The sequence below is a fragment of the Amblyomma maculatum genome, chromosome 7 (genome assembly GCF_055883805.1).
Source record: "Amblyomma maculatum isolate TAMU_Amacu chromosome 7, ASM5588380v1, whole genome shotgun sequence".
Taxonomy (NCBI): domain Eukaryota; kingdom Metazoa; phylum Arthropoda; class Arachnida; order Ixodida; family Ixodidae; genus Amblyomma; species Amblyomma maculatum.
In genome coordinates, this window is record NC_139350.1 from 32714483 (window position 1) to 32722599 (window position 8117).

General features: G+C 45.1%; 1 long non-coding RNA gene across 1 annotated transcript; it reads right to left on the bottom strand.

Annotated features, from left to right (window-relative positions):
* Window positions 1-603: 603 nt before the first annotated feature.
* On the bottom strand, window positions 604-7916 carry LOC146182924 (uncharacterized). The gene is made up of 5 exons (XR_014708445.1): window positions 7747-7916; window positions 2447-2593; window positions 2151-2300; window positions 1877-2010; window positions 604-773 (listed from the first exon to the last, which is right to left on the bottom strand). It is a non-coding gene; the product is annotated as an uncharacterized LOC146182924 (long non-coding RNA).
* Window positions 7917-8117: the final 201 nt, after the last annotated feature.

Here is an 8117-nt window from a genome sequence, read left to right on the forward strand (position 1 = left end):
CATATGCAACACCACAGCTGTATGTTGCAGCCAGAAATGAGGATTACGTGGCGAAATGTACGCCACTAAGAAATTGCTACCACCGGGGAGAACCGCACGGAAAACAGTGCTTCTGTACATGTTACAAATGATGTGCATCCCAAGCAAAAAAAAGTGTGTGGCAAAAGGTAGGGCCGACCTTTCTCGCCGACCGAAAAGTGGCCGGCCGACCTTCGGCACCCGAATGAGGGCCGGCGTCGGGGATTGACACTGACCTAACGTCGGCCGATTTTCGGCAATCGACTACGGCCCGACCTTTTGGCCCGACGTGATCGACCACCTGCCGCACGTGGGCCTGCCGTCTGCCAGCGTTACTGAATGGTCGGCCGCTCGTCTGCCCTAGCATTTTGCTGACGAAAGACCGTACGTCGGCCGGTTGCTTCCCGACGCCGGTTAGTGGCCGGCATCGCCCCTCGTGCAGGTATCATGCCATGCATTTAATATATCGTGGCCCATGCATATATAACGGGGTAGCACATACAAATGCATCAAGAAAAGCAGTAGCTTTTCTGATGCCATGAAGAAACAAAAGCTGCAATATTTGGTGAAAAATGTATTTGTCAACAGCGTTCAGAAAAAGCTCGCGATTTGCTTTTTAATAAGCGTGGATATATGACTGCGCGTGTGCCACATATGGAAGATGGGCTTGAGGCTTGGTCTCCTTCTTTTGGCAGCCTGTCGATCACTTGATGTCTGCGACTGGTCGGATCTGCGGCAGGTTCCATCTTGGTCAGCTGTATGAAGAAAAGTGTTTTAATTAAACATTTCCTTTTCGCCTACTTTTACATTGCAGGCAAATATAGGGTGAAAAGGTAGAAAAAATAATGTCTGCTCACTGCCACCAACTGCACTATCACACCAATATATTTTATGCGCTTGACTTCATGCGACCCTACTGAAAACGCATTAGCGCAAAGCCGCAATAGGTAATCAGGATCCGTGAATCCGCGAGAAAGGCGCGATCACTTTGTTTTGCTGGAGTCATGATGTTGCAATTTGCAACCGTAGCGCACTCAAACCTTATCCTCCCGAAGCGCGTTCTTGCATGCTAATGCTGCAATTTAATAGTTCTAGCAAAACCAAGTGTCCGCGCTTGTCATAGAGCGCGTATGAGGGATTCCAACGCGGCTGAACAAACAGTTTCCGCGATATTTACATGAAACCTACAATAAGTTTATTCCGTAGAATATAGCTTAATTTTCTCAAACTAGATGGAACTTTTACAGCAAAAGCGACCGGATATTTAACGATAAGTCATCTGATTTATTTTCGTTATTTAACAACCGAGCATTATTTTAAAAATTGTCTCATCAGCCAAGACGGCTATTTAGACAGCCCAACTCTTAGAAGCTTATAGAACCCGTTCTAAATTTTTAAAGCTTGAAACAAGTTAGCTGAACACCTCATGAGCATGTAAGCACCAGGAAATAATCCGCACGATGAAAATACAACTGCTTGCCCAGAAAGCAAGCGCACAGAGCAAAATCAATGTGAAACGGCTCAGATCTGTGTGCATCACATATATAATTCCAAAATCCACAAAATGAACGCACTGGCTCACTTACCTTGCCAGCATACCGCATCACTCAATCATCAATTTTCACGTATATACATCATTACAGCAGAAAAAATAATAATAATAATAAACACGGCATAAATCTTGTACTCAGTCCTGGCACGAGCTTGCTTGGCAGTAGCGATGATGCTAGTACAGCTTCTGATCGCTCCTATGGCGAGGGGTGCTGCAATATTTATATCAGTGATAGCATTTGACATTTAACTGGGTTGCATGCGTCCCATCGATGTGAGTCGGATAGAACAAAATCAGCGCTAATACCTGTCCGGCAAGTGCACCGCCATGAAGCAGCGAAAGACCAGCGTTTTAGTGTAGAGGAGACCAAGGACTTCGGGCTTCGGCGAAACGAGCTTCCACTGTCGAAGCCAGTTTCCAGATCAGCTGATATCGCCTCCCTGCACGATCAGCGCAAGGCGCGCACACCAATTACAAAATATGCATTTACAGTAACAAGATGCACATAAATGTCAAAACAATACATAATTAGTTGCAGTACATTATCGTATAGAAGAAAATCAGTGATAATTTGACTTACCTGGTCGGTATACATGTCAGTGCATGCACTTCGATGTGAAGAAGTGAAAGACGGGCGTTTTGGGGCAGAGGAGATCGGACCTCGGACTGCAGCGAAAAGAGCTAATTCCACCGCCGCAGCATCGTTTCCAAGTCGGCTCAGCACGTCTTCCTGCGCAATCAGAGCGAAATGCGCACACATCGATTATAAAAATAAAAAAAAAATACGTAGTAATAAGATGCGCACATATATACGCGATCCAGAAACAGTTGCAGTATATTGTCGTATTGAACAAAATATGTGCTAATTGGACTTACCTGATCGGTATAGTGAGTGTCCCTCCATATTAAAAGGCGAGCATTTTGGGACAGGAGATACCCAAGGACCCAGACTGCAGCAAAATGAGCCAATTCTGCCACCGCAGCCAGCCGCAGCCTTGTTTCCAAACGGCTCAGCAAGTCTTCCTGCGCGTTCAGCGCCCACACCAATTATATATATATATATATATATATATATATATATATGAAGAAAGATGCAAGGAGTATATAACAAGACGAACATATGCTCCAAAACAATACATTATTATGTTCAGTATAATATCGAATCTAGCAAAAAGCTCCTCTGATCAAGACCGAAAGATCATGTACTTACGCATGTTTTGGTGAACTTCGGCACGAAGAATCTGTACAGAGCGGCTGCAATCATCAGCTGCATATGTGGGCTGTTCTTTTCAAACGCTGACTGCTGCAGGAGGTTGAGACAGATTGAATTTGCGCTAAATAAAAGCGGACGATAAAATTAGGCAGTAGGCATCGCGCGCGCCCACACGGACTCACGGAGGCTGGCCGTCGACTGAGTGGTGCCGCGCATCTTAGCTCGCGCGGGATGTGTTTTCCCGCCTTTTGGCCACGTGACCTCAAGAAGGGAGGAGGGGGGGGGGAGAGAAGCTACAAAAGCAGGGAGAGTCTCCTGTGTGCGGTGCATGCAATTCTTTTTTTTTTTTTTCGCCGCTATTTCTCTCTGCTTCGGCATTCCTGTCGCCCCCCGCGGTTGGGCGCCTCGATGCCTTTCGCCTCCCTGTGGTTCTTTCCGCTTTGCCGCAGGGAGAAGAGATGGACCGATAGCGGGCAGCGGGTCCCGCGCAGCGAGAAGCAGTTTTCTTTCTTTTTCACGCCCCCCCCCCCCCTCCCTCGTCGTTCAAGAAGCGTCGAGGTAGTTTCTTTTCTTTTCTTTTCCTTTTTCTACGGCTTCTGTAGAGCCCCCGTCTTGATACCAGCGGCTGTAGTTCTTTGCATGAAAAAAATATGGCTTGGAGTGAATGTATGTAATGTTCTTTTAACCGAATATCTTCCACATAAACGAAGTGTGGGGCAGTAGAACACCTGCAGCTTCATTTAGCCAAAATAGCAAGACCTGGCTACGTATATAGTGTTCAGCAATTTTATCGGAACCGTCTTGGAAACTTTTCCAAGACGGTTAAGTTGCAGAACACTGTATATTATGAGTGCTTTTGCAGAGATTACATAGTCCATGCGGATTTATACTTCCCAAAGCAGTACGTGGGTTATTTAGAACCCCTCGGGCTGTCATATTAATCGCAAACCACATTTCCGTTTTCGCGTTTGGTTTCCATCATAATGCGGCTTCTGCAGCTCGACTAAAGCCCGTGACCTCGAGCTCAAGCTGGTAAATACCGACTGAACCACATAGTAACTGCTGCAAGTTTCTGACAAAAATATATTTTGTCCATTTGTTTTAGGGATGCATGAAAATCAGTAGAAGGTCGCAGGGCAAAGTGCACCGGATCCGGATGAAAGCTCATAAAAGCTCACCGCCTCTTTTCTTGACCCCGTACGAAATGTAAACTCACGGAGGCTGCGAAACGAATTTAAGGGCGTTTAGGATTTATAGGTTTCGAGGGCACTGGCAAAAGTAATTGACGGTTAACATATAAACCTTAAAGGCACGTGATCTCTTCGGTTTACCGTGGGTTTGCTTAAGGTTACGTTATAGGTTAACTTTATGATGAGGTTGTTTAAATTCAGAGGTTACCATTTAACCATAAAAAAAAATGGACAATTACAATCGTAGGTTCATAGCAGTTACCGCGCAAATCTTAGGCACTTAGTATTAAGTATGCTTCAAACAGACAATCAGCGCCTACCAGTTCACAAATTCAAGCATAAGTTCATGACAACTCGCAATCAACTACAGAGTGTACCGTACCCGCCGCGGCTCAATTAGCGCGCGGTTAAAGCTTTATTTCAAAATATGTATAAATAACAGTTAATTTCACCTTCTGTTGCGCAATGTATAATTCTATCAGCAGGCTCAAATGATATAGTGTCAATATATATCATGCACGCGGTATAACTCAATGTTGCATAAAAATAGCTGTTTCAATGATACGAATTTTCCAATTTTCTCCTGCTAAGCCGACTGCCTCATGGAACGTAGAGGGGAAACCTGCTGTATTGCAGGAGACTTTACTTTGATATGCACAATGTTATTTAATGATATATTATAGCAGCAGTGAATACGCGGCTGGGGAAAAGGGGATTCGAGGAACTTTATATATATTCTGGCATTTCATACCATATTTCTGCGTGTGAGGCTGACGTTGAAGAATTTAACAATGTAGACCGCCACTGGTGCAGGAGCCGATCGATCCTCGTCATGTTGCGCGGGATTCTCAAAACGCAATCCCTTTGAATTTTCTCAAAAGAACCAAAGGTTACTTCTTGCACAATGCTTGTGTTCGCAGGAAGTATACGTTCGACAGGCGAATCGTCCGGGCGATCGGCTCTTTGCGTGCTTTTCATTTTTATTTGAAAACTATTAGGACCACATTTGTGTTCTAGATAAAGACAGTCGGCCTCGGCATATTGATATATAAGGAATAAAGCTTTCCTAATCCCCGTGTTTTAACTGAGGCGGGCAAATATTTGTCCCAAGCTGTTCCATTTATCCTCATGTCGGCAATATACTCGAGTTTCGTCTATCGAGAGTGCAGCATATATGTATATATGCGAAGCGTTACAGCTCATTTGGTCCAAAAGCCACCTCGCTAACCCGGTTTTCGCTTGAGTACCGTCGGGTTTTGTCTGAAATATTCGGAATGTGGTAGTAAATATGGAGATGCGGTCCAGGTTCCCACCGGGATCTGTGACAGATGCTGCGCCTTTACTTTCCTATAACCAATTTACAATTAACTGCGGTTGTCCACCGAAATAAAGAGATAGAGAGAAGAATGAGAAGGCGTTGTATCCCGTCGAATGTTAAGGGGAAGCTTGAGCGTCCCCCAAATTTTTATTTCCTTCTTTCAAATATTATTAACTATTCCATCGTACCACTGTGTAAGGTCGTGGAACAATTTACTCTGTGCGACTGCAGACGTGCGTAAGTGCGTGCGTGCGTACGTGCATGCGTCACACACGGCTTCGTGCCGATGTCGGGATAGACTATTAACTCAATAATCTCGGACATCTTGTTCATCCTAAAGTTATAGCTAATTAACGTATGCGCGAAACTTCCGATAAAGCCTAGTGCACACAGGTGCCAACTTTCCCACATCTGTGTTCCTTGATTGTTTATTGATCCAGCCTCCCAATGATACGACCCTGCATGACTTAGCACGTGTTTTCTTGTGGATTCCTCTTGCAAAGTCAATCTACTTTGATTATATTTTCACTATAGCTAGGTGGTGGCGCCTATTTGGGTTCCGCCTTGTCTTCATTATGCCCTTTGTTGTGCGCTATCGGGTATCCGAGTTAGTGGATCACATAGATTACGTTGGGCTGCCTTACTTTTATACTGGCTTGGAAGTAGAAGGCAGATGTTTGTAGTGCATGGTCAGGGGAAACAGGCGCACGTGTTCGCATAGTTAGAGGAGATGTTCGTAGACGGAGCATGGATAGCCATAGCAGTATCTAATCTCTGCAAAGCGCTCTGCTATTCTGCGCCCCTATGCATATGTGCCAAAGGTATGCGAAGTGGGAGACGCCTGTTGCACCCAATCTCCCGCATGCTGTAAGAGACTTTCGGTGGCGCACTGAGTGTGGCGTATTCGATCCCCACCAAATTAAACAGGCTTTACAGTTGGCATATTGATCCGCACTGTATCAACTTTGGTCAGGTCGAGTCTCACACACGTGTCCTTAAGGACTGCGTCGCAGCTTGGACATTCTAAGGCTCCTCGGACATTCCGCTGCCTAGCGCCGTGAGCTTTTTCGTCGCACAGTGGAAGGCCGCGCGAAGCGTTCGAACAACGTGTAGTGAAGTCCGTGGGATTGATCATTTGGCAGAATAGGAACGCGGTCGATCGTATTCTTTCGGTGACCCCGTTGTCTACTGTTCCCCATGCTAGTGCGTCTCACCTAGATATAGCCAGCTGTTAGTTCTTGGAGAGCAAAGCTTTATCCGGAGGTTGTTGACGCGGCACATCCACCTCAGGAAGGTCACTTGTACATCGAAGTGATTTGAACTGGGTTCTTGTCTTGAAAGACGCAAGCCTGCGGCTCACGCGTATATGTGTGAGCACAAAGGATCGAGCAATCGACTGTCTGGAAATTTGTTAGGGGGTCAGAGCTCCCGATGGAGTCCTGTTGCAGCTGCGCATTATTGATATACAACGTGTGACCAGAAACTCACTGCATTATATATTTCTTGCCGCTACCTTATATGTTCGGTACTGTTTGCTGTTTTACTGAAACATTATTTATTGTCCCAGTGTGCTTAGCTATTTCCATGTTTATCAATAAGATTTCTTTGGTTCCCTGCTATGTAAATGGTTGAAGTTCACGCCTATGACGTCATGATCGTTTCTACTCTCTTATCCCGGTACTTTTCAAGCAGAAGTCTTAAGTTTCTGGACCTATGCAGCATTCCTTCCATATGCAGGGCTATTCTACAAGCGATCTCTCGGCTTAGTACGTACGACAGATAATTCGCTTTAATCACTTCCGATACATGTTCACGCCTTAAAACTAAAAGTTCTCCATATTATTAGTCTGCAAGCCACAACAAAAACCCGAAATTGCGGCAGCTGCTTCGGGAAAGAATTCTTTTCAATTAGCTTCTTTTATTGCGCGTACCTCGTGTAGCTCTCAATAAATATTCTTAATTTTCAATCACTCTGTCTAACATAGGGGTCTCAAACTCATATTTATATGCAGGATGCGTTGAGAAAATATGTCTCTCGCGGACCAGGAGTGGACAGTAACAAGCAAGAAAATATAGAAGCCATAATTCAAAACAATCTGTAAAACAAAAGCAAAATACTAATAAAATAAATAAAAATCAACTGTTTCGTTCCTATTAAACCACACTCCCATTCTTTGAGCAAAAAGAAAAAAGGAACAAAAAAAAAACAGAAAAAGCGGAGCATCTTCGATTTTTTGTGTCCAAACGCGCCGGAGGAGCGCGTTACTTCAGGATGGCTTGGCGGAGTTACTGAAAGGTTACAGCGGTTGAAAACTACTACAGTCACTTGTCCTGACAGTATATAAATGCGAATGAAAAAGAGGTCTGGTTGTCCAGCGCCTAGTTATTGAAGGTAACAAAGTTGACTGTCTTGTAATTTTAACTAATAACGCGCAACTTTGGAAAACGCGTTTACATTTCCAACATTTCGTTCGCACGTACAGCGTCCTCGCGCGCTCGAGATCGTCTCTTGGTCGCGCTCTACACTTCTGCAATGAACTTGAAAGCACGCACGCACCCACGAGCACAAGCTGCCGAGTCTTCCAAGAACTGTTGACAAGAAGCGGGGGAGGAGAGGGGGGTAGTTTCCGGTGTAGAATCGGACCGCTAGCTGCGAAAATGCGCCCCTCCGACTTCCGAAAAAAAAAAGAAATGAAAAGAGCTGCCCGTCCCACCCCGGCAGGTCGTAAAAGAGGATGAATGGGCCACACGCAAAGAAACAAAACCAAATGACAAGGACGCTGGCCCGTTTTCTCGCGGCTCTTAGCTTTACCAGACTGTTTTGAG